The sequence below is a fragment of the Tiliqua scincoides genome, chromosome 10, assembly GCF_035046505.1.
Source record: "Tiliqua scincoides isolate rTilSci1 chromosome 10, rTilSci1.hap2, whole genome shotgun sequence".
Classification (NCBI taxonomy): domain Eukaryota; kingdom Metazoa; phylum Chordata; class Lepidosauria; order Squamata; family Scincidae; genus Tiliqua; species Tiliqua scincoides.
The window spans coordinates 18,968,881-18,996,044 of NC_089830.1; the positions used below are offsets into that span (position 1 = coordinate 18,968,881).

Below are 27,164 nucleotides of genomic sequence, written 5' to 3' on the forward strand. Positions count from 1 at the left end.
GCAGTTTTATTTTGCTGTTGAAAGACGCCTGGGGTGCTCCCATCAGGACAGGAACGGTAGGGTATAAATGTCTTTAAATAAAGTATTGGAATTTCATCTTGTGAAATATGGAACTGAAGAATGACAGCCTCCCAGGGCAAACAGCTGAGGCTAAATTCGCTGAGGTTGCTTCCTGCCATCAGTGAGATTTGGAGCTGATTTTGCAACACACAGAAGCACCCAAAAGGCTTTGGCATCTTCATCTCTTTCCATTCCTGGGGGCAAAGCACACTTTTGTTCCCCCATCCTGCTTCAGCTAAGGCAAACTTTTTAAGAGCACAGAAAGAAAAGAATCGCTTGAAAGAGGCTCTAGCAAGAAGTACACTTCAGATGGGATTTTTTCCCTGTGGAGAAAATTGAGATATTTCAATGTGGTTTGTTTCATTGCATTCTGTATGAAATTACACATTGAATGATATATAACATGATGGCATTATTCGAAAATACTCAAGGTTTTATAAATTTGGCCAGTAGTGGTGTCACCCCCCTGTGCTTGTCACCCAGTGTGACCTGCACCCCCGACATTCCCCTAGCAACGCGACTGACAAGAGAAACATGTACATATGTTTGTTAGATTATGCTATATACCCTGTTAGAAAGTGCTCAGGTACTGTAACAATTGTTAGAAAAATAGAAGCTTGAGTAGAATGGAAGAGAATAGCAGTGACAAGAGACCTCCCAAAGCTCTTGCCATGCTTCCCTCCTGCTTGTCACAGGGCTATCCTGTTTGTTCCAGCTGATGAAAGGGGAGGGTGGACTATGGAATTGGGGCAGGGCCAGCCCATCCATTTGTGAGTGTTGCAGGGCTTGATTTTGTTAAGGCTTTGAGCAAAACTGCATTTTTCGGAGGGTTCTTTGTGTGTGTGTGTATAGAATCTAGGACATGACCATTAAAAATATTTCAATAAACCACATTCATAAATAAATGGATGAGTTGCCCATTGTGCCCAGCTCCAAAAAGGTCTCAGAGACTCGTGGCCTGCGTCCCTTGTGTGGGTGGTGTGCCTCTCCTGTTTGTACTGCTGTGATGAAAGTTGGCGCTTTCCGATCAGGCGGTGCTCAGTGCTTTCGCTCTGTCAGCCGTCTTGCCGAGCTGTCTCTAACCTAGCAGGAGAACAGAAACTGTTTACCACCTCCACACCCCATCAAAGCTTTTAAACCGAGTCTCGTCACCATTTACTTTTTCCATCAGAGGCTCTGTGACAGGGAGGGAGGGTGGAATCCAACAGATGCAGCTTTCTTCTGCGTGGAGATACAGCTGTGGACAGCTTCATTTCTGTCTCTTGCAGTAGCGAACGGGGGGGGGGCGGCACAGTCAGTATTGCAGGCTCTGCAGTGTGCTGTGTAAGTGGCCCCTCCCACTCGCCATCGGAGCCATTCTGGGCAGCAATGGAGCATGTTGCTGTCGCTTCCCAGTATGGCAAGTGGGAGGGGCCACAAGTGGGAGGGGCCAGACAGCAAGTGGGAGGGGCCGCTCACATGGCGCCTGCAATACTTACTGCATTGCCCCCCCATACTGTACTACCAGCCTCTTGCCTCACTGTGAAAGGCACAGAGTCTCTGTTGCGAAAAAGATGTGGGAGTACTAGACTGGTTCAATGAGTATGAAAATCTGGCTGTTGGATTGCTCTTAAAAGAACATAAGAAGAGCATTGCTGGATCCCACCCAATGCCCATCTAATTCAGCAAGCACCTCATCTGTCCCAGGGGTGTCATTGCTTCCCACAATCACCAACCAGATGTCTCTGAACCTGAGCCGGTATGTAGCCATCGTGACCGGTTGGTTGGCAACCTTCAGTCTCGAAAGACTATGGTATAAGCCTACAGCACCCGGTATTCCCAAACGGTCTCCCATCCAAGTACTAACCAGGCCTGACTCTGCTTAGCTTCCATCGTGACCAGTAGCCATTGATAGGCTTCCCCATTAATTTGTCTAGTCCCCTTTTCATATCGTCTCACCTGGTGGTTGTCACCATACCTTGTGGGAGGTCATTCCATTGATTAATGATGTGCAGTGGGAGGGACTTCCTTTTGTCTGTCTTCAATCTCCTACCGATCAGTTTCATTATATGACCCTTGGTTTGAGTGTTGTGAGAGAGGGAGAGTTTACCAGTGTTAAGGTTAACCTAGTTACCCTGTTAGGGTTCCAGAAGAGGCCTGGTGTCTTCAGGAATATAAGTTTTCCCCCCTCAGTCTTTGGTTGGTAACCTTCAGTCTCGAAAGACTATGGTATAAGCCTACAGCACCTGGTATTCCCAGGTGGTCTCCCATCTAAGTACTAACCAGGCCTGACCCTGCTTAGCTTCCGAGATCAGACGAGATCGGGCATGTGCAGGGTCCCATGACATTGATTGGTAGAAAAGCTAGAAGAAGCAATGGAAGTCCATGCTATGCATTATAAGTTCCCCAGATATGTCGGGGGGGGGTAAACTTAGGAGGGTATCTGAGTATAATTTTGTCTGATTTTACCCAAGGCCAGATCCTGAAAAACAACTGGTATGTTATAGTCAGACACCCCCCTAAGATTAAATCCCCCCCAACTTATCCAGGAGTCAGAAAATTCCATGATTTTTCTCAAAACCTGTCCGCGACTTATCTGTGCAATCAACTTATACTTGAGTGTCTGCGGCAGCTGTTTTCAGCCACTGTGCCATGGCACATTAGTGTGCCGCTGGTGGTCCACAGGTGTGCCACAGGAATTTGGGGGAAAGTCATTTATTAGTAGGGCAAATGGGGGGGGTGAGCCCTCCACTGGCAGCATGGTGTGCCTTGTCAATTGTCAAAAACCTGATGGTGAGCCTTGACAATTTTAATGCCTTGTCAGTGTGCCATGAGATGAAAAAGATTGAAAATCTCTGGTCTATGGTAACTTCTAATGTGAAGGATATAATGTTTTTATCATTGAGATGTTGAGCACTCTATATCCAAAATGAATCATGATCAATGGTAGCTTTTAGTTGTCATCCGGATGTTTGAGCTGTGCATGACTTTAGTCCTTTTCAATCTCTGTGGTCTGCATCATGCCCTCCCCGCCCCCAGTCTAGAGAAAGAGGAAAGAGATAGCCCCACAGAACATGAATTGCTCCTCTGTAACAGTAAAGGGTTAAACAAAGTTTGGGGGGGGGGGAACAGAGATCTCATTTGTCACTTCTTAGTTACCATGGCAAACACCCACTTTATAACCAGAGTTTTAAAAGCTTTTCTGCAGTTTTGTTAAAGTGGGACAGCAAAAGCTGAAGACTTTGCAAAAGCTTTCAGTTTCATCTTTCCCCAAAGTAATTAAACCCCCCCCCCCATTTCAGAGCATCTGGAGGGTGCTAACCATCCTCTGGGGAAGTCGGTATTGACAATTTCCTCTGAAACCAATACAAGCTCAAAGCAAAGAAACCAAGCCAGGCGTTTTCACCAGAGATTGCTTTTGCATTTCTCCTGTCTGTAACTGAAATGTAAAAGCAACCTGGGCTGGAACACAGATTCCTGTTTTAAGCTTCTCCCTTCTGCCCACACCTGAGGCAAGGTACCAAATGCTGCTCTCCTTCCTTGATGGTCTGCCAGCGGACATCAAAACCAGGGGACATCCACTAAAATTGAGTGTTGGGAGAGTTAGAACGGACAAGAGAAAATATTTCTTTACACAGCGTGTGGTTGGTCTGTGGAACTCCTTGCCGCAGGATGTGGTGATGGCGTCTGGCCTGGACGCCTTTAAAAGGGGATTGGACAAGTTTCTGGAGGAAAAATCCATTACGGGTTACAAGCCATGATGTGTATGTGCAACCTCCTGATTTTAGAAATGGGCTAAGTCAGATGCAAGGGAGGGCACCAGGATGAGGTCTCTTGTGATCTGGTGTGCTCCCTGGGGCATTTGGTGGGCTGCTGTGAGATCCAGGAAGCTGGACTAGATGGGCCTATGGCCTGATCCAGTGGGGCTGTTCTTATGTTCTTAACTACAATTCCCAGGAAGCCTTGCAGGTCTCTTGTTATCTGGTGTGCTCCCTGGGGCATTTGGTGGGCCACTGTGAGATAGAGGAAGCTGGACTAGATGGGCCTATGGCCTGATCCAGTGGGGCTGTTTTTATGTTCTTATGTTCTTAAAAGGTGCTGCTGTCCTCTCTGTTCTCCTCCCTTCCACCACCATTGTGACTCCCAAGGTACCTGGATTTGACTAAGGGCCCAATCCTATCCACTTTTCCAGGGCTGGTGCAGTGGTGTCAGTGGGATGTGAGCGCCATCCTTTGGTGGGGAGGCGGTCACAGAAGCCTCCTCAAGGTCAGGGAATGTTTGTTCCTTTATCTCCGGGCTGCATTGCAGCTGCACCAGTGCTGGAAAGTTGGATAGAATTGGACCTTAAGAGAGGAGGAATGGAGCAGCAGAGTGGAGGAGACTCTCTAGCCTACCACTCTCCTCTTCTCCACTTCCTCTTCTGTTTTGAATCCAGAAAGGGGGAACAGCAGCAAGAGAGGCAGTGGTACTGGGTAAAGAGGGTAGCCTTTGGCACACCATCTCAGACACAAAGAAATCTGTGTGTGTGTGCATTTTGAAACACACGCCAATTGCAACATTTCCTTAACTTGGTTCGGCCTTAGTTTAGCCGCTGGCCTTTAACTCCAAAAGTATTTTCAGAAGCATGTGAGATTTCTCATGTGCTCCGAAGGGCAATGTGTTTGAGAAAATGTGCCAGGAGCGAAGGAATGGATGAGCCAGTGTGGAGGAGGTGTGATGGGAGTGAGGGGGAGATGGGGCTGAATGACAAATCCTGTTTTGTGCCAATCTGTCATTCATGTAACTTCCCTGAAGCCATCAGGGCCCCTCTAGATGAGGCGAGGATTCCTACTTTGCTAGCTGCAAGCTTCTTGAGAGCTTGTGCCCCCTCCAAACTTGTTTCGAGGAGGAGGAGCAGTCCTGTGTTTGTTTGTTTGTGTTGAAAGTAGTGGTTCTTCAGCCTCAGCCTCTGCTGCTATGAGGGAATTAGCAGAGGTGGTTATGAATTCCTGTGTATGTAACTCTGATTGATAAGAATAATCAGGTCCTTTGACAATTGTTCTGGAGGAAGGTACCCAGGCTGAGTCATCACTGCTTTCCATCTGCAGTAAGAATGCCCCCCCCCCAAGTTTCTTTGGAAGAAGAAACAATCTACAGCAGTGTTTCTCAACATTTGCCCTACACCGTACAACTTCATGTGGTCCACCTATTCAAAGCACCACCAGACGTAACTGGGGATGAAATCATCCACACCCACACCCTCTGCACCCCCTTAGCAATGCAACAACTTGGAAAGCAGTCCTTTATATTCAGTGGAACCTGCTCCCAGGTAAGTGTGGATGGGATTTCAGCCTTCATTACTGTGTAGACCAGTGGTTCCCAAAATGTGGGTCGGGGACCCACTGGTGAGTTGTGACCTGATTTTGGGTGGGTTACCAAAGGGTGTTAGAAAGATCAGATAATGAATCACCTCAAGCCTTGAGGCTATTCAAAAATCAGATGTCGTAACTGCTAATTACCCCTGCAAAGAGCTCAGCTCCTGCAGTTTGCAAGCCTGGATAAATATAGGGAGATAAATGTGTGAGGGTCTTTTTTCTGGTTATTATTACTTATAAATAAATAAAATATTATTTCTTTCTAGATTTCCTTTTTTAAAAGTCCGGTAAACCTAGGTGGGTCCCGATAGAGTATCGCTTTAAAAACTGGATCCTGGTGCTTCAGATTTGGGAACCAGTGGAGTAGACTGGAGTAACCAGTGGAGTAGACTGGAGCAGTGACTGGAGTAGACTGGAGTAGACTGGAGCAGTGATTTTCAACCTTTTTGGTTTCATGGCACGCTGACAAAGCACTGAAATTGTCAAGGCTCACCATCAGTCTTTTGACAATTGACGAGGCACACCATGCTGTCGGTAGGGACCCACATCCCCCAATGCCCTACTAATAAATGATCCTCCCCAAGCTCCCGCGGCACACCTGCGGATCATTCATGGCACATCAGTGTGCCACGGCACAGTGGTTGAAAATGGCTGCTTTAGAGCTAAAGGCTTCATGAAAAAGCCTCTGAGAATACTCCAGCCCCATGAGTGGGTCAATCAGGTGTGTCTTTCCTGTTGAATTGACATGTCCTAGGGGGAAGGGTGTTGACTGGTAGAACTCCTTGCCACAGGATGTAGTGATGGCATCTGGCCTGGACGTCTTTAAAAGGGGATTGGACAAGTTTCTGGAGGAAAAATCCATTACGGGTTACAAGCCATGATGTGTCTGTGCTCATGTTGGCAACCTTCAGTCTCGAAAGACTATGGTATCGCGCTCTGAAAGGTGGTTCTGGAACAGCGTCTAGTGTGGCTGAAAAGGCCAATTCGGGAGTGACAATCCCTTCCACACTGGGAGCAAGTGCAGTCTGTCCCTGGTCTGTCTCCCTGGCTGTGGGCCTTCCTTCTTTGCCTCTTTGCCTCAGGCTGTTGGCAAAGTGTCACTTCAAACTGGGAAAGGCTATGATGCACAGCCTGCCTCCAAGCGGGCCGCTCAGAGGCCAGGGTTTCCCACTTGTTGAGGTCCACTCCTAAGGCCTTCAGATCCCTCTTGCAGATGTCCTTGTATCGCAGCTATGGTCTACCTGTAGGGCTCTTTCCTTGCACGAGTTCTCCGTAGAGGAGATCCTTTGGGATCCGGCCATCATCCATTCTCACGACATGACCAAGCCAACGCAGGTGTCTCTGTTTCAGCAGTGCATATATGCTAGGGATTCCAGCACATTCCAGGACTGTGTTGTTTGGAACTTTGTCCTGCCAGGTGATGCCGAGAATGCGTCGGAGGCAGCGTATGCGGAAAGCATTCAGTTTCCTCTCCTGTTGTGAGCGAAGAGTCCATGACTCGCTGCAGTACAGAAGTGTACTCAGGACGCAAGCTCTGTAGACCTGGATCTTGGTATGTTCCGTCAGCTTCTTGTTGGACCAGACTCTCTTTGTGAGTCTGGAAAACGTGGTAGCTGCTTTACCGATGTGTTTGTTTAGCTCGGTATCTAGAGAAAGAGTGTTGGAGATCGTTGAGCCAAGGTACACAAAGTCATGGACAACCTCCAGTTCATGCGCAGAGATTGTAATGCAGGGAGGTGAGTCCACATCCTGAACCATGACCTGTGTTTTCTTCAGGCTGATCGTCAGTCCAAAATCTTGGCAGGCCTTGCTAAAACGATCCATGAGCTGCTGGAGATCTTTGGCAGAGTGGGTAGTGACAGCTGCATCGTCGGCAAAGAGGAAGTCACGAAGACATTTCAGCTGGACTTTGGACTTTGTGTATGTGCAACCTCCTGATTTTAGAAATGGGCTATGTCAGATGCAAGGGAGGGCACCAGGATGCAGGTCTCTTGTTATCTGGTGTGCTCCCTGGGGCATTTGGCGGGCAGCTGTTTGATACAGGAAGCTGGACTAGATGGGTCTGTGGCCTGATCCAGTGGGGCTGTTCTTATGTTCTTAACTACAATTCCCAGGAGGCCTTGCAGGTCTCTTGTTATCTGGTGTGCTCCGTGGGGCATTTGGTGGGTCACTGTGAGATACAGGAAGCTGGACTAGATGGGCCTTTGGTCTGATCCAGTGGGGCTCTTCTTATGTTCTTAACTACAATTCCCAGGAGGCCTTGCAGGTCTCTTGTTATCTGGTGTGCTCCGTGGGGCATTTGGTGGGCCGCTGTGAGATACAGGAAGCTGGACTAGATGGGTCTGTGGCCTGATCCAGTGGGGCTGTTCTTATGTTCTTAACTACAATTCCCAGGAAGCCTTGCAGGTCTCTTGTTATCTGGTGTGCTCCTTGGGGCATTTGGTGGGCCGCTGTGAGATACAGGAAGCTGGACTAGATGGGCCTTTGGTCTGATCCAGTGGGGCTCTTCTTATGTTCTTAACTACAATTCCCAGGAGGCCTTGCAGGTCTTCTTGTTATATGGTGTGCTCCCTGGGGCACTTAGTGGGCCGCTGTGAGATGCAGGGAGCTGGACTAGATGGGCCTATGGCCTGATCCAGCTGGGCTGTTCTTATATTCTTATGTAAAAGATCAATGGCTCCACCCATGTTCTTAGAAAACGCATATACACACTCCCCAGCGGCCTGGGCTCACATCTCCCAGGTGCAGGGTACTTGTATGGAAGAGCCTTGGAGATGGAAATAAACCACTTGTATTCACTCCCAGGCTGAACCTCACTGGTTTTTAAGCTGGCCCTAACAAAGCCTGACAATAATAGCCTAATGCATTTATTGATGTACTCATCGCTTGTAGCGCATGGACAAAACGTTCCTTCTGTTTGCAGCAGACACTTCTAAAGGAGCTGGTGTAAAGTTTTAAAAAACATCAATCCATCTTCTATAAGTGTCAAAGAAAAGACAAGAAGAAGCCAGTCTCCGTATGCTCAAGGCTACCGGAGTGTTTTGTGCTGGTACAATCCTGCTGGTTTGAGAGGAATAATGGGGGAAGGGGCTGCTTAACCCTTTCCTCCTCCTGCTAGTTCTTTTCCTGTTCAGATACCCACTCCCAGTGCTGCTTTCCCATTCACCAGGGGGAGAGGACATGCTTACCCAGTAGCGGACTTCCCCTCAAGGTGCCCTGGGGCAGAGCTCCATGAAACCACCACTCCCCTTCGTGAAGCTGCCCCCCCCCGCCACCCACCAGGATTGCTATGGAGCTTCAGGCAAGTCTGGGACCGCCGGGAGAAGCCGTCTGAGGCTTCCCCGCGGTCTTAAAGTGTACTTCCGGAAATCCTCATTAGGGCTTCCAGTGCGGTCCTGGAGGCACGCAAGCTCCGTGCCCAGGGCTTTGGCCCCATTCTTCCTATGGGAGGTCCGCTGCTGTGCTTACCTTCCCATTGTGCCCTACGCAGACAGAAAAGCAGCGGAGTTAAGGCAATTCATGTTGAAGACTGATGGATGGAAAAGGGTGAAGCAGCCTCCCCTTCTCCAGCTGATCTTCCACTTCCAGTTGCAGCCTCTCGAGAGCTGATTTTCATATTTTTAATTAAAAAAGTAAAAGAAAAAGATCCATCTCACTGGTAGCCGCTAAATAGTTCCAGGGCAGTGGTGTAGTGGTTGATTTTGGTGTACAGGTTGATTTTGAAGTTGTTGGCAATCTTCAGTCTCGGAAAGACTCTGGTATCGCGCTCTGAATGGTGGTTCTGGAACAGCGCCTAGTGTGGCTGAAAAGGCCAATTCGGGAGTGACAATCCCTTCCACACCGGGAGCAAGTGCAGTCTGTCCCTGGTCTGTCTCCCTGGCTATGGGCCTTCCTTCTTTGCCTCTTTGCCTCGGTCCGTTGGCCAAGTCTCTCTTCAAACTGGAAGAGGCCATGCTGCACAGCCTGCCTCCAAGCGGGCCGCTCAGAGGCCAGGGTTTCCCACTTGTTGAGGTCCACTCCTAAGGCCTTCAGATCCTTCTTGCAGATGTCCTTGTATCGCAGCTGTGGTCTACCTGTAGGGCGCTTTCCCTGCACGAGTTCTCCATAGAGGAGATCCTTTGGGATCCAGCCATCGCCCATTCTCATAACATGACCAAGCCAACACAGGCATCTCTGTTTCAGCAGTGCATACATGCTAGGGATTCCAGCTCGTTCCAGGACTGTGTTGTTTGGAACTTTGTCCTGCCAGGTGATGCCGAGGATGCGTCGGAGGCAGTGCGTGTGGAAAGCGTTCAGTTTCCTCTCCTGTTGTGATCGAAGAGTCCATTCATCACGACAGTCCCCATAGTCACACCCCAAAACAACAATCAACTTGAAAGTTCCTTGGGCCGATTCAACTTTGCAGCACCGGCGCAGCCGTGCCAATGGGGCGTGCACTGCATCCTGCAATGTGGGGCAGTCATGGAGGCCTCTTTCTTATCAAATCCAGGGAGTGAGTGGAGGCAGACCAAAAGAGGTGGGCAGGTATGCACCTGCTAACCTTTACTTAAGGTAACCACCTCAGTCCTTCCCATAGACTGCCCTGCACAGTATATAAAATTCATCTTTGAACTGCTGGCTCCTTACTACGTAGATTTAGGAATATTTTTATTTCACATGAATGTTTTTACTTCACCTGCCACATCTATGGCTGGAGGGTGTAATGCTTGGGACCTGTGGCAACCTTCCTGCCGTGACAGGTAACAGTGTGAAAAAGGGCCTTTCTTTTATCCTCAGGACTTTGATGCTCTTCATGAGGCCTTTTCAGTTGGTGTTAGAGCTGCCAAGAGTGAAATGGGAAGAGACAGCAGTTGCGCAGACAAAATGCAGAATTCCCTGGATGCGCTTCGTAGCCTGCCCGCCCCCATGCAGAGGTGAGGAGAATATTTTTTTTGAAGGAGAAAGAAGCATGAGGCCCTGAGAAAATAGGAGGAGATGGACTGGAAGAGGAAACACTTTTAAGATGGTACAGGCAGTGGCATAGCTAAGGGGATGCAGGGGGTAGTAATTGCACTGGGCAACAAACTTTAGAGGGGCAACAAGCTGAGCTTGACACTAGTGGCCAAAATTGTGACAACCTTGGTATTTTTGAATAATACCATTATGTTATATACCATCTGCAAGCGGGATCTGAAGGCTTTAGGAGTGGACCTCAACAGGTGGGAAACGCTGGCCTCTGAGCGGCCCGCTTGGAGGCAGGCTGTGCAGCATGGCCTTTCCCAGTTTGAAGAGACACTTGGCCAACATCTGAGGCAAAGAGGCAAAGAAGGAAGGCCCACAGCCAGGGAGACAGACCAGGGACAGACTGCACTTGCTCCCATTGTGGAAGGGATTGTCACTCCTGAATTGGCCTTTTCAGCCACACTAGACGCTGTTCCAGAACCACCATTCAGAGCACGATACCAGAGTCTTTTGAGACTGAAGGTTGTCTACATATACCATTCGAAGCAGAATTTAGTGCAGAATGCAATGAAACAAACCACATCAAAATATCTCTACACTATCAAAAGTTATAGCCAAATAACCAGAAAATAAAAACACAACTGCATTAGGTAACAAAAACTGGATTTTCTTAACTTAAAACTGACCAGTAAAATTGATTATTCTGAGAGCCAATTAGATGTTGTTATGATACAGCAGGGAACCAATAAGGTGTTCATAGGGGGCAGGCTGGGGGGGAAGGTGGCAGAACAAGTGGGCGGTAAGCTGCTGGGAGGAGGATGTGAATTCTCCCCCAATTTCACTTTTTAAAAAGCCTGGGCATGACGTTACTTCTGGGGCATCATTTTGAGCTCTGCACTGGGCTACACAATCATTAGCACTGGGTACAGGCTGAGTATCCCTTCTCCAAAATCTGAAACTTTACCACCCCGCATGGGCCAGTCCCACCTCAATCCCCCAAACGGATTTCACTTTTCTGCGCCTGGCTGAGCAAAATAGGATGTAGCATTGGTCTAATGCAAGGGTGTCCAAACTTTTCGGCAGGAGGGCCACATCATCTCTCTGACACTGTGTCAGGGGCCGGGGGGGGGGGAGAATTAATTTACATTCCCAATTTGAATAAATTTACATAAATAAATATGAATGAATATATGAATATTGGCAACCTTCAGTCTCGAAAGACCATGGTATCGCGCTCTGAAAGGTGGTTCTGGCACAGCGTCTAGTGTGGCTGAAAAGGCCAATCCGGGAGTGACAATCCCTTCCACACTGGGAGCAAGTGCAGTCTGTCCCTGGTCTGTCTCCCTGGCTATGGGCCTTCCTTCTTTGCCTCTTAGCCTCAGACTGTTGGCAAAGTGTCTCTTCAAACTGGGAAAGGCCATGCTGCACAGCCTGCCTCCAAGCGGGCCGCTCAGAGGCCAGGGTTTCCCACTTGTTGAGGTCCATCCCTAAGGCCTTCAGATCCCTCTTGCAGATGTCCTTGTATCGCAGCTATGGTCTACCTGTAGGGCGCTTTCCTTGCACGAGTTCTCCATAGAGGAGATCCTTTGGGATCCGGCCATCATCCATTCTCACGACATGACTGAGCCAACGCAGGCGTCTCTGTTTCAGCAGTGAATACATGCTAGGGATTCCAGCACGTTCCAGGACTGTGTTGTTTGGAACTTTGTCCTGCCAGGTGATGCCGAGGATGCGTCGGAGGCAGTGCATGTGGAAAGCGCTCAGTTTCCTCTCCTGTTGTGAGCGAAGAGTCCATGACTCGCTGCAGTACAGAAGTGTACTCAGGACACAAGCTCTGTAGACCTGGATCTTGGTATGTTCCGTCAGCTTCTTGTTGGACCAGACTCTCTTTGTGAGTCTGGAAAACGTGGTAGCTGCTTTACCGATGCGCTTGTTTAGCTCGGTATCGAGAGAAAGAGTGTCGGAGATCGTTGAGCCAAGGTACACAAAGTCATGGACAACCTCCAGTTCATGCTCAGAGATTGTAATGCAGGGAGGTGAGTCCACATCCTGAACCATGACCTGTGTTTTCTTCAGGCTGATTGTCAGTCCAAAATCTTGGCAGGCCTTGCTAAAACGATCCATGAGCTGCTGGAGATCTTTGGCAGAGTGGGTAGTGACAGCTGCATCGTCGGCAAAGAGGAAGTCACGCAGACATTTCAGCTGGACTTTGGATTTTGCTCTCAGTCTGGAGAGGTTGAAGAGCTTTCCGTCTGATCTGGTCCGGAGATAGATGCCTTCTGTTGCAGTTCCAAAGGCCTGCTTCAGCAGGACAGCGAAGAAAATCCCAAACAACGTTGGTGCAAGAACACAGCCCTGCTTCACTCCGCTTCGGATGTCAAAAGGGTCTGATGTGGAGCCATCGAAGACAACAGTGCCCTTCATGTCCTTGTGGAAAGATCTGATGATGCTGAGGAGCCTGGGTGGACATCCAATCTTGGGGAGAATCTTGAAGAGGCCGTCTCTGCTGACCAGGTCGAAAGCCTTTGTGAGATCTATGAAGGCTATAAAGAGTGGCTGTCGTTGTTCCCTGCATTTCTCCTGCAGTTGTCTAAGGGAGAATACCATATCAGTGGTGGACCTGTTGGCTCGGAATCCACACTGCGATTCTGGATAGACGTTCTCTGCAAGTACCTGGAGCCTCTTTAGTACAGCTCGGGCAAACAGCTTTCCTACAACGCTAAGGAGAGAGATGCCGCGGTAGTTGTTGCAGTCACCCCTGTCACCTTTGTTCTTGTACAGCGTGATGATGTTTGCATCCCTCATGTCTTGAGGTACTCCACCTTCTCTCCAGCAGAGACAGAGGATTTCATGCAGCTCAGTGACGATGATCTCTTTGCAGCATTTTAGGACTTCAGCAGGGATGCTGTCTTTTCCAGGTGCCTTGCCAAAGGCAAGGGTGTCCAGGGCCACGTGAAGTTCTTCTAGGGTTGGTTCACTGTCAAGCTCTTCCAGCACAGGCAGGCACTCAATGTTTTTCAGTGCTTCTTCGGTGACTACATTTTCTCTGGAATATAGCTCAGAGTAGTGCTGCACCCAGCATTCCATCTGCTGCGCCCGATCCTGGATGACCTCGCCTGTGGCAGACTTCAGAGGGGCAATTTTCCTCTGTGTTGGACCTAGGGCCTGCTTGATACCATCATACATCCCCTTGATGTTGCCCGTGTCAGCTGCTATCTGTATCTCGGAACAGAGCTGGAGCCAGTAGTCGTTAGCACATCTCCTGGCAGTCTGTTGGACTTTGCTGCGAGCAGTTTGGAGGACCTGCAGGTTGCGCTCACTGGGACAGGCCTTGTATGCTGCTTGAGCTCTCCTCTTTTCCTCAATGACTGGTGTCAACTCCTCAGAGTGGGCTTCAAACCAGTCTGCCGCCTTGTTGGTCTTCTTGCCGAATATGGACAAGGCGGTGTTGTAAACGGTATTCTTGAAATGTTCCCATCTGTTGGATGCGTTTGCGTTGGCCGGGCCTGGAAGAGATTCCTCAAGCGCTCGTGCAAATTCCTCCACTTTTCTCTGATCCCGGGTCTTGCTGGTATCAATGCGAGGTCTTCCTTCCTTTTTCGTGTGATACAGTCGCTTTGTTTGCAGTTTCACTCTGCTGCACACCAGGGAGTGGTCAGTGTCGCAGGCAGCACCATGATAACTGCGTGTGATCTTGATGCTGGGAAGGCTGGAGCGTCTGGTGAGGATCAGGTCGAGCTGGTGCCAGTGCTTTGATCTTGGATGTCTCCAAGAGACTCTATGTTGGGGCTTTGTGTTGAAGAAAGTGTTGCTGACACAGAGACCGTGATGACAGCAAAACTCTAGCAGGCGTTGGCCATTTTCGTTCATCCTCCCAGTGCCAAACTGACCTAAGCAAGTGGGCCATGAACTGTTATCAGCACCAACTCTAGCATTGAAATCGCCGAGGATGAACAATGGCTCTTTTACAGGGATTTTCTTGACAGTGGTGGCCAGGTCATCATAGAATTTGTCTTTGGCTTCTGCTGGAGACGACAGAGTCGGTGCATAAACACTGATGAGAGTGACAGGTCCTGCTGATGACTGGAGCTGCAGGGACAAAATTCTTTCACTTCCCACAGTAGGTGGGATGATGGATTTCAGCAGGGTATTTCTGACCGCAAAGCCAACGCCATGTTCCCTGGTTTCTTTTGGTGGTTTTCCCTGCCAGAAAAATGAGAAATTTCTCTCCTTGACAGATCCGGAATCTGGCAGCCTAGTCTCTTGAAGGGCGACGATGTCCATCTGCAGTCTGCTCAGCTCCATGTCGATGACAGCTGTTTTGCGTGCATCGTCTATTGCTTGCAGGTCATCAGAGAAGCCAGGTGTCATTGTCCTAACGTTCCAGGTGCCCAGCTTTAGGGCAGGAGTTTTCTGTTTTCTGTTGCATGGTGCAGAGTTGTCGATCCGCTTGTCGGTTTTCACCCTAAACCCCACGCACCCCATGAGGTTAACGGACCGTGGCGAGGCAACACCTTACTGGCTGGGGACTGCCCAGCTTAAGGCGGGCGGTAGCTGCCCAATGAGATGCAATGATCTCTCCCACCGTCGGAAGCAGCCCCTGGCGTCATGCTCTACGCCAATCGAGCAAAGACTTATAACCGGTAAACTGCTGCTTCCCGTGTTGTGCCGATGCCGTATGGCGAAGTTGGAGTGTCCTCTCCAGTGCGCGAAGCCTGGGTAAAGAAGGTATGGAGGATAGGCTGTTACCCATGCAGCAAATCCCCCCTCTCCACGTCGCTGGAATGGTCCAATGGAAAGGCAGAAGCCAATACGGTTGGTTCCAGCGGCGTCGCAGGAGTTGCCAGAACGTGACTATGTTCAGCCACGAACTGCCTAAGGGACTCCAGCTCCTGATTTTGCCTCGAGGTTGACTCCTGAAGCCTTTTCCACAACTGGATGTAGCCACAAGGCAGTGGAGGTTTGAGGTCAGAGTTTCCTTCTCTTAGATGAGCTGCCTTCCTAGGCTGACGAGTCCCATCTACCCGGAAATGAATATATTAGAGGTGGAACTTATATGAATGAATAAAGGTCTTGCAATAGCTCAGGGCCTATAAAAGGCCTTGCACAAAGCAAGGCCAGCCTTTTCTTTGCTGCCGCTGCTGCATCACAGATGTGAAACAGCAAGCTGTGGAGGGAGTCTTCATCCCTCTGCTCATGTGAGAGGTCGAACAGTTGGCTGAGAGCTGAGAGCAGTTGCATCAGGCCAGCGCAGGCTCCAGCAAGTCCCCAGATGGCCAGAGGTTCATTGGAGACTGGGGGCTCTCTGAGGGCCGAATTGGGAGGCCTCAAGGGCCACAAGTGGCCCCAGGGCCGGGGTTTGGGCACCCCTGGTCTAATGAAGAAAGAGGCAGAAGCAGTAGAGTAGCTACAGGGGGACGGCATGGTAAGTATTGCAGCTGCTGTGTAAGTAACCCTTCCCACTCACTGACAGAGCCATTCTGGGCAGCGACAGCAATGTGCATGACAAGTGGGAAGGACTGCTCACACGATTGACTGACTGATGCATTGCAGCTCCTGCAGTACTTGCAGCGGTAGCTACGGGGAGCGACTGCATGCACTGCACCAGGGGGGAGAAATGGTCAGCTGCTTCCGAAACTGGCATGAAGGTAGCTGCAAAGGTGGCTGGCAGAAAGCAAAGGTCTCCCTGCCTAGGTGCTGCTCCTTGCTGCAAGCCTTGTGGGCATCAGGGGGGCTTCCTTCCAAGGAAGGCTTGAACCACAAAACTGCAACCTGACAAAAGTTTTCAAAATCTGAGAAAAAAAATTGAAATCTGAAACATTCCTTGCAGTGGCATAGCTGGAGGGGTGCAAAGCGCTAAGTTTTGCAGGGATCCTCGCTGCAGTGTGCAAGGAGACCCGCCCCCTCCCCTTCAGAGCCATTCCAGGCTGGGGGGGGGGGCAAAATGGAGGCTCTGAATGGCTCTGAACAGGAGGGGCGGGGCTCCTTTCACACTGCGGTGAGGATCCCTGCAAAACTTAGTGCTTTGCCGCCCCCAGCTATGCCACTGACTCCTGGTCCCAAGCATTTTGGCTAAGGGATACTCAACCTGTACCACTTATATGCATTGCATACACTTTTCATTGTGGCACCCAGTTTCTGGAAGGAAAAAAAAATCCTTGCCTCCAGATATCTGTTCCTAAGCAGGGGGTTAGTACTTGGATGGGAGACTGCCTGGGAATACCGGGTGCTGTAGGCTTATACCATAGTCTTTTGAGACTGAAGGTTGCCAACCATCTCCCTGTACTGAACACTATCTCCCGATCTCATCTGATCTCGGAAGCTAAGCAGGGTCAGGCCTGGTTAGTACTTGGATGGGAGACCGCCTGGGAATACCGGGTGCTGTAGGCTTATACCATAGTCTTTTGAGACTGAAGGTTGCCAACCATCTCCCTGTACTGAACACTATCTCCCGATCTCGTCTGATCTCGGAAGCTAAGCAGGGTCAGGCCTGGTTAGTACTTGGATGGGAGACCGCCTGGGAATACCGGGTGATGTAGGCTTATACCATAGTCTTTCGAGACTGAAGGTTGCCAACCATTTGTCCTTAGTGACATTTCACTGTTCCATTGAATTGCTTTCAATATGTTTGTTTTGGCAGGTCTTTCACCTCAACTTTTTATCTGGTCCACTGATTGTATAAGCTGTGGCTTATCCACAGCCGCTGTTATACATTTATTTATTGAAGCAGCTATGTTTATTTTAGATATTTATAATAATTCTTTACAATGACAGGAGAGTTTTATTAAACGATACAAAAAGTTTTATTCAAATAAGAAACCCAAAACAAAAAGGGAGAAAGTGAAAGGACAAAGGGCCCAATTAAATCAGCTGTGCCAAAATGGCAAAACTTTGGCATCCTGTGGCCGGAGACAGTTGCAGAGGTCTCCTCTAGGTAAGGGAATTCCCCATGGTTAAGCCTTGATGGCACCGAGGGATCTACTCAGACCTAAATAGCTGATGCAGGTAGTGTGCACCCCCGCCACAGGATGCCACAGGAAAAGGGTTAGGATATCAGCTCTAGTGGTGCTGCTGATCCTTCCCCCCTCTCAGGCACGATCTCCCCCTCCCTGCACCCTCCCACCTAATTTTTCCCCCTCCTCGCTCTGTTCTACCCTCCTGCCACCCCGCCCAAGTCTCTCCCTGACTTACCTTTGTTGATGATCAGTGGGAGAAGCAAGAACATGGGCGGGATGGCACAGGACTTCCTGCCAGCGCTGCCAGCAACACACTAAGTAGTGCTCTGACAGAGTGCCAGTGAAGGAGAAGAACCAAGGACACATGGTAAGTATAAAATTGGACTGGAAATAAAGCACTTAAGGAATAATAGAAAGGGGAAGGAGGATTTAGGTCAGGGGTGCTCACACTTTTACTTTGAAACCCAGCAAGGCCCGGAGATCTACCAGAGTTTTTTTTACAATGTTCGCGCCATCATAACATATAACATTTATGTGTACAATGTACGTTGGTGTACCTTGAGCCCCACTGAGTATAACAGGACTTACTCCTGAGTAGACATGCCTAGGATTAGGCTGTGAGGCTGCAATCCTAGCCACACTTACCTGGGAGTAAGCCCCATTGAGTACAATGGGCCTTACTCCCAGCGTTTCCTCCCAGAGGCACCTGAAGGGGGGGGGGTTGGCACGCCACGATCTACTCATTTTGTCTCGCGATCTACCGGTAGATCGCAATCCACCTTTTGAGCACTCCTGATTTAGGTGGATGAGCTGGGCAAACCACTGGCAGGGTGGTTCAAAAGCAAGTGGAAAATATAATGAACCAGTATCATGGCTAAGTAAGTACTTTCCTTATCGTAGGTACTGACGTTACCCCTGGATCTTGGTATTTCCTTACACATACACTTAGCCAGGAGCCGGGGAGGTGGGCAACTCCTGTCAATGTACCCAACGCACTGGATGAGAGATGACAGCAAAAATGCACAAAGGGCCTGACGCTTTTTTTTATAGCATTGGGGTGTTAACCAGGTTTTATAGCATTGGGGTTTTATAGCATTGGGTTTTATAGGGTGTTAACCAGGGTGTTAACCAGGTTTTATAGCATTGGGGTGTTAACCAGGTTCTACCTGTGGGAGTGAGTACTTGGGGATCACCTGAACAATTGATTTTCCCATTCTTGTGAGTCTGGTGGGCTTCATGGTTCAATGAGCAGGCTCGCAGTGAAGCTCTTTGTTTTACTCTGTCCCTTGGGTCGGTCTTGATCGATTGGGGTACAAGAAGATGGGCAAAGGATAAACAGCAGCAGCGACAGGATAGGTGTGTCTGCTGCCTCTGAATGACTCGATGACCCCTCTAGGATGCTGAGGCGTTATGAGGGCTTCCCTAGAGCGGTCAAAATAGGGGGGGGGGAAGAAATCGGGGAATTTTCAGTACAGTTTCAGTCCAAGTTAACAAGCGTAGCTGGCCAGCAATGGAGAATGGAAGGTGTCTCAGCAGAGGCGTCACTAGGGTTTGCACCACCCCATGTGAGAACTCATTGTGTCACCCCTATGATAGACCTCATCCCATACCAGGCCATACAGAATAAATTACAAGAAAATAAGCACAGCCTAAATGTAAGGGCACCACTAGGGTTGGTGTAACCCCAACCAACCAACCAACCAACCAGCCAGCCAGCCAGCCAGCCAGCCAGCCAGCCAACTTTCTTTCGTTCTGGGGGCAGGAGGCCTGGTCTAGAGGGTTGAGCCTCCATTTGCCTGAAGATAACATCTGAAGGTCACCAGTTCGAGGCCACCGGCACCGTGCGACCTTGAAGCAGCTGACAAGCTGAGCCGAGCTATTCCATCTGCTCTGAGCGTGGCAGGATGGAGGCCAGAATGTGCGACCAGATCAAGACAGAAACATCTGAATGTTGTGGTTTCTTGAAAGATAGAAACCTTCTTTCAAATTGTAAAAATCCCTACGGGGATTTAAATTGCCTGCCTGTGTAAACCGCCTTGAATAAAGTCTAAGGAGAAATCTGAGGACCAAGAAAGGTGGTATAGAAATACCTGTATTATTTATTTATTTATTTATTTAAATATAGAACAATACATGTCAACCAACAAATCAGTAACCAATCAAAAAACAAACAAACCAGTGACCAACTTGATGACACTCACATAACTGAATAAGGGCCCAATGCTATCCAACTTTCCAGCACCAGTGCAGCTGCAGTGCAGCCCCAAGGCAAGGGAACAAGTGTCTCCTTGCCTTGTGGAAGCCTCTATAACTACCCTCCCACCACAGGATGCAGTGCACACCCCAATGACATGGATATGCCAGGGCTGGAAAGTTAGATAGGATTTGGCCCTAAGAGTTCTAGTTTTAGCGCTGATACATGGGAATGAGAGCTGATTCACACTCACTCCCTGCTGTGCCATAGTAACAGCTCATTGGCTTTTGGAACAACCAGTCTCATTGGTCCGTTCTGCGTTAAGAAAGCCCACTTTTTGTTACATAAAGCAGTTGTGTTTTCCTTTTCTGGTTATTTGGCTATAACTTCTGATAGAATACAGACATTATGTTTTGTTTTATTGCATTCTGCTTTAAATTACAATCGGCATTGAATGATTTACACCGTGATGGTGTTATTCAAAAATACCAAGATTTTCACAACTTTGGCCAGTAGTGGTGTCACCACCACCCCCTGAGTTTGTCATCCAGTGCAGTCCACCCTCCCTGCACTTCCTGGTGATGCCACTGTATCTTATTAATCCTGGATATAAGAACAGGGGTGCTGCAAATGTCGTTTTCATCTGTGGAAAGTTGGAGGGTACCACTTTTAAGAAGACATTCATTTTCAACAGGATATGTCTTTTTGCACCGTTCTCCAGACTGCAATTTTTGTATTACCATGCATGGCCCTGCTGCGGTCGGAGGAAAGAAAAGGTGATCCGCTGTGTGCCATTCACTAAAAGTACCTAAATGGCGCCGAAATCAATTTGCGGAGATGTCGTGATTTTGCCATCTTTCTCGTTTCATTCTGAACACAGCGGGGGTGGCCATTGTACAAAGTCGCTGCGACTCCTTTCAACGGGAGAGCGAGGTGCTTTGCCAAATGAACAGAATCGTCACTGGGGGAGAGAGCATGGCAGATCCTTCCTCCCATTCATCATGACGGTTTTAAGAGGATTTAATCAGCGAGGTTTTCTCAATGGGGAAGAGGCAGCCTCGCCGGGCCAGCTGTTTGGATGTTAAACACAAGGAGGGACTAACGTGACAGAGAGTTCAGCAGGTCCTCCCTCCTTGTGGGGAAACATACATGGGATCTGTTTTAAGGTTGATTGGGGGGTGGGAGACAAGAAGGCCCAATTCCATCCAACTTTCCAGTACTGGTGCAGCTGCAATGCAGCCCTGAGGGAAGGGAACAAACGTCCCCACACCTTGAGGAGGCCTCTGTGTGACTGCCTCCCCACCACAGGATGCAGTGCGTGCCCCATTGCCACAGCTGCATCAGCACTAGAACATTGGATAGGATTGGGCCCAGAGAATGGTATTACTGGTTGGGCATCCCTGATCCAGAATTCTGAAATTCAAAGTATTCCAAACGCTTTCCCTTTGAATAAGGGATGCCCAACCGATATTAATGATGAATTGGAGAAGGGATTCATACATTCCAGCTGTTGAGTCTCTATTTTCTAATACCTGATCATGGTAAATTACTTCCTGTATTTGACTTAGCCTTACCATGATTTTGCCTATTGCTTTCTTCACCGTCCACATTTTCTTTACCCCTCTGTTGCCTCCTTCCTTTGACAATCCAGTAAGGAGGAGGAAGAGGCAAAAATGTGGAGAAGAGCAGTCCCCACCAATCTGCTGCCTGATGTGGCAATCTCAGTCAGCTTCATGGATGGGCCCTGCATGTGGTGTGCTTGCTCATGATGTGCATATGCCCTGGCTTCTGCCCTTCCATTCCAGTTACCTTACTTTGTTTTTAAATGGTGAGGGGGATGGTGTCATCTGAATTGCCTCTCTACATATGCTACTGGTTGGCAACCTTCAGTCTCGAAAGACTACAGTATAAGCCTACAGCACCCGGTATTCCCAGGCAGTCTCCCATCCAAGTACTAACCAGGCCTGACCCTGCTTAGCTTCCGAGATCATGGTATAAGCCTACAGCACCCGGTATTCCCAGGCGGTCTCCCATCCAAGTACTAACCAGGCCTGACCCTGCTTAGCTTCCGAGATCAGACGAGATCGGGCATGTGCAGGGTAACAGTTTACAATTTACCCTGTCCCCTCTGTGCCTCTTTTCTTTTTCATCAGAGAGCAGGAGGAGCAAGAGTAGAGGATCAGAGACAGGACCCCTCTCCCTGAACCAATCTGCTGCCCGAGAGCCCAATCCTATGGGCTTTCAGCACCGGCGCTGGGGGCTGCAAACATGCTGGAAGGCTGATCCGTGGCACCCGGAGAGCAGGGGCAGCTGGCACTGACCCTCAGTACTGTGTGGAGGGCTAGCCGGTGCTTTTGCAGCACCGGCCGGTGGTATTTTGGGGATAGAGAGAAGCTATGCTGGAGTGAATTTGGATGGTTGCTCTATAGGTCTCTGCTAAATTAAGGGCCAGACTACTTCAAAAGGTGCCTCTTTGCCCAGTTAGCAGGAATAAGCTACACGTGACATTAAACACATAATGATCAGTAATGAGCATAGAGTTCCTTCCATTCCAACTGCTCCAAATTGAGACTGTGGTGTGGGGAGAGGGGTTGCCATTTGCCCCCAACATGGTCCTGATTTCAGATCTGGTCCCCACCCACCCAGCTGCTGTTTACCCCAGGATGGAAGCTCCCCTTGATGGTCATAATAATCTGACTTTTCATCCCTCTCCCCAGTACCTTTGGTGGACTCTCCACTTGTATTACCTGGCCTGAAACTGCATGATTTCTGGTCACCCTCATGAAAGAGCTAGCCACGCATTTGATGCTTTTTAATCTGTGTGCCTGCTTTGAGACATCAGCTCCTGTCATTCCATTGGAAAGTCAACACACTGGCATCGCCGCGCTGCCGAAAGAGGCACCTGTTGGATGCCAGCCTGTCTGTCAGGCCGCTGTGAAAGCACCAGGCCTCTTTCAGAAACAAATGAAGTGGCAGACCCTAACTGGTTTGACATCCAAGACAACCCCCGACAATTATAGTCAGATGGTTTTAATTGCCTGCGGCTAAAATCATGCGCTTGAGATGCGCCGTGTGGTGAAGAACAGGTTGCTTTACTCCTGTAAAGCAAGATAACTCAAGCTTTTCTTTACCCTCCCCCCACCAAATGGAGCCACCTGGAACTTCCAAGCATTTGCATAGCTACCCAGTTTAATTTCCCCATCTTATGTGGTTCTGTGTAATATGCAATAAAGCAAAGTACTTCAGAACTGATTTACATATAAATAGCAATTGAAAGATAACAGTGATGTTGAATGGTACTTCTTATTCGCAGGGGGGGGGGGAACAAAGGCAGCTCTGCCCTGCACCACCTTTCCTGGTTAGGAGGCCACATGGCAAACAGACCTCCATGTCTCATGATGAAGACCATTGGCAGCAAACGGCTTCCCACCTCTTCAGCCCACCATCTGCCAAGCCCACAAACTCTGGTGAAAATCCTCATTCCTGCTGGTGCAGTTTTTTGATCTGTGCTTGTTTAGCGATTTACCATATTTTAGCTTGCTGCAAAATTGCCTCTCAAAACAGCTTCCATCGTTTGAAGCTCCAGTACTGTGGTAGCATGTAAATTGGTACCAAGAGAGATACATATTTGGGGGGGGGCAATGGGGGGGCCACGTGCATGGTGGGAATGGAGCTTTGTTGCATGTGTTGCATTTCGGAAAGAGCAATAATAGCCTATTGGGACATGCTTGTGGTACTTGCTCTTTCTCCACATAGACTTCTGCTTTCTCCTGATATTAAAAAATTAGGAAGAGGAAGATGGAAGATTAGGAAGATGGAAGAGGATGAGGTCTCTTGTTATCTGGTGTGCTCCCTGGGGCATTTGGTGGGCTGCTGTGAGATACAGGAAGCTGGACTAGATAGGCCTGTGTCCTGATCCAGTGGGGCTGTTCTTATGTTCTTAACTACAATTCCCAGGAGGCCTTGCAGGTCTTCTTGTTATCTGGTGTGCTCCCTGGGGCATTTGGTGGGCCGCTGTGAGATACAGGAAGCTGGACTAGATGGGCCTGTGTCCTGATCCAGTGGGGCTGTTCTTATGTTCTTAATAAGAGGAGGAAGAGGTTAAGGATGCAATCTGGGGATTGGTGGGGTTGGTTCCAGACCAGTAGTGGCAGAAGAAGAGTAATAGGGGAGATGGAGGCTGGCGGGACGATCTGGATGCTGGGGGAGAAAGAATTGTTCAGTGTGCCCAATGCACCACAAGGGGTTTCCAGGGGAGTTTGGACTGGACCTGTTCCTTTGGTTTTATTAACTGCAGGCATTGGCGCTGGGTATCTTGTCCTTTATTTTATCTTGTTTGCTTATTGATTTCATGTTCAGCAAATGGAAGAGGTATTTAATGAGGTGTTAAAAGAGGTGTTTAATGTCCTATTCAGAGCAGATGCAATTTCTGCGATCATTTAAACTTCCTAAGTCTATTCACTGCAATGAATTTTTCAAATGTGGCATCAAAACACTTAAGGCCAGAGTGTGTTGGCTGTGAAATACAGAACACATCAGGGGTGCCTTAAACAACCAGATGGGAAAGAAATTGTTCACTCCGTACTGCGGTAAGTGCCAGACTACAGAATACAAGATGATATTAGGGAAGCCAAGATGGGACAGACTTGCTTGTGAGACTTCAGGGACATGCCTGGTCTGTTCATGAGGCCAACTGAGATTGCCTCAGGTAGTGGATTGGCAGGGGGGCACCCAGAGCCTGCCTTTATCCACCCAACTGTGTCCTTTCTCCCCCTCCTCTCGCTTCCCATATTCAAAAAGGAAGAGGGGAATGGAGCAGTAGAGAGGGTGTGGAAGAAAGGAGAGGAGAGTGGCAGGCTAGAATGTCAGAGGCTCCTACCCCCTTACTGTTCTGCTCTAGGCAACTGCTCTCCACTCCTCCACTCTTCCCCTTCCACTTCGTTTCTCTCTTTCTTTTTAAATGCAAGATGGAGCCGCTATGAAGGCTGGCATGCTGCTGGGTAAGAGGGGCAGCATTTGGCTTGCCTTCTGAGGCTCTTGGTGGTATAAAGCAAAGGACGCTAATGAGGAGCAAGAACCCCTGACACTTCCAAACCACTGCAGAGACGTGGAAGAAGAGAAGAAGGCTGAATGATGAAGAAGTTAATTAGGATGTCGAAAGGAGTTCAGCCCAAAGTCAAACTGCAAGCGCCGTGGGAAATTAAGGAGTACTGGAAAACAGCAAAACAGATTAATAGGACACATTGTGGTTCTGAAATTGCTGAGACAAAGCATAGGAAAGATTTTTACAGAGCACCAGGGCACAAAAAGTGGCTGTCATGACGCCCCCTACTGGCCAGGAACAAGCACGCCAATGAAAGATAAGAGTATCCCAATGCTTCACATAGTCGAAATGTCTCAAAGGAAATGTCCCAGAGCCAATGGGCTTTCCACCTAGGAACAAAGTACAGAATTGCGCATTGTGGACTGTGTAGCCAGAGTCTGGAGATTATACAGTGACCAGACAGCAGTGCAAGCGTCATGGTCAGCTTCCCAAAGTTACTCCTTGTAAAGCGCAGAATGCGTCTTGCCCAGCAGATATCCAATAGAGGCAAGTGGAGTACCATATGAATTTTCTTACATACCCAAATGACTCAGGGCCCAATCCCTACGCAGTGCTTGGCAGCTCACTGCTGGCGTGCACTGTCACAAATGTACCGTAAGGCATGTTTGCGGCCCTCAGCGCTAGTCCTAGCCAAGTGCTGGCCGGTGCTGGGCTAGCACTGAAACTCTGCCGCTTGGTAGTCGAGAGGTAGGTGAGGGCTTGGGAAGAGGCAAGGAGGAGGGTGTTTTGGAGTGGGAGGAGGTGGAAGGAGGGCGGGGAGAGGGTGGGGAGGAGGCGTGCCAGGGAGGGAGCGAATCAGGAGGGAGGTGGGACCAGTGGAGCTTAGCTCTACCAGATCCCGAGCCTTCATGTTGGCCCACCCGCCTTCTCAACATAGGGGCTCTAAATTCTATGCCAACCCTTGGGTCGCCATCTAATTGAGGAACCCCATTGTGAGGCCACTCGTCTTACCCGGGGGAATGGGAAGCTCAAGCTGGTGTACCTGGTTCCTCCCCTCCTTATGTCCTCCCAGCAGTCCTGTGAATGAATGAATGAATCTTTTATTACAGCCACTGACCAGTACATAAAATATAAAACTGTACTTAAAAATGTCAGTACACAAAATATAAAATTTTACAATTAAAGCACTGGGCTAAATCATCTCTATCTTCAAAAAAGCCCAAACCCAGCACCCATTATCAGTGGCAAACTTCCCATCATAGGCAGCAACTCTACTGCACTTAAACCACTTTCAGTATCGCTGAAGCAAAGAATCTTGCAACATTAGATGTAATACCTGGACTTGTGTCAGAAAGCAACAAGTTCATATATTGTTGCTGTGTATGTCCCAGAAAATGGGTCAGCAGTGGTGCAATAAGGTGTGGCACAGATGTTCCTGTAAAAAGAGCAATGGAGCAGCACATGTTCAGTAGTTTCTAGATCTTCTGATCCACGGACATAGACGTTGGATCCAAGGGATCTTTTTATATCATCCCTCTGACACTGCTGAGGGGAGTCCTCGGGCAGCAGTCCTGTGAGGTAGGTGAGGCTGTGGAAGAATGACTGGCCCAAGGTCACCCAGGAAGCTTCATGGCTAAGTTGTGATTTGAACCTGAATTTTACATATCTAAGTCCAACTCCCAAACCACTATGCCATCCTGGCTCTCTAGCTTGGAGCCTTGAGCCTCCAACACCACTGTTATCATGTTACCATGGGGTCACACATGACAATATGGTGGTGGACATTTTTTCAAATACATACGTGCCTGTTCGGGGGCAGTGTGGGCATTCAAGATGCTATTCCCTGGAGGTGACTATGCATTGCTTCTGCCACAGCTTACGTAAAAACCAGCAAATCCTGCCTTTCTTGGAGGTATGATTGCCGGCACTAGTGTGGTGGTACATTGAGATGGGCAGGACTTCATTGTGACATACGTGACCACATAGCCAAGCTCCCCACTACTTCACTGTAGCCAGTTCTGCCTGTAAAAGGAATACTTGCTAAAACAAGTGTGACAATCTCTATTGTAAAGGATGAGGTTGCTTGGAGAGATGGGACAGGCGTGTAGCCTGGTGCACTGCAGCTGTTTATACTTGAAGCGATCAAATCCACACTACCCAGGAATTTTAATTCCACAACGCTTTGAATTTTGGTGCAGCACTAGTCAAAACACATCATTAGGGCCGTAACCACAGTTGACAGATGTCACCGTTTTGTCAATAAAATCAAAACACATTGTTTCTCGGGATTTTGTGTTTCTGGGGTTGAAATTCCTCTCACATCTCTCGCCGCGATCCGGGCTGCGAGGCGGCTTGAGTGACAGAACGCGGGATGCAGAAGCGATCACTTTTAATCAGGAACAAAAGAATGGAGACACGAACATGGAAATGAGCTGCTCTCAGGAAAACAGGGGTCAATATTACGTCAAATCCACTTGCTTGATGCTTGTTGGGAAGTCAAAGGACGAGAAGCGGCAACTTGCAAGGGATTACTTTGGAGTAGTCTCATTTGTGACTTGCTGGAACAATCCACTAGAGGACTGGAGGGGAAAAAAATGCCTGAAGGCTTTTGATGTTTTTGTGGTAATAGGTTGCAT

At 48.9% G+C, this 27,164-nt stretch overlaps 4 pseudogenes; 2 read left to right on the top strand and 2 right to left on the bottom strand.

Annotated features, from left to right (window-relative positions):
* Positions 1-2,273: 2,273 nt before the first annotated feature.
* On the bottom strand, positions 2,274-2,391 carry LOC136661757 (5S ribosomal RNA; annotated as a pseudogene).
* A 14,210-nt stretch (positions 2,392-16,601) lies between these two features.
* LOC136661728 (5S ribosomal RNA) lies at positions 16,602-16,724 on the top strand (annotated as a pseudogene).
* Positions 16,725-16,753: 29 nt separating this feature from the next.
* LOC136661773 (5S ribosomal RNA) lies at positions 16,754-16,876 on the top strand (annotated as a pseudogene).
* Positions 16,877-21,481: 4,605 nt separating this feature from the next.
* Positions 21,482-21,602, bottom strand: LOC136661740 (5S ribosomal RNA; annotated as a pseudogene).
* Positions 21,603-27,164: the final 5,562 nt, after the last annotated feature.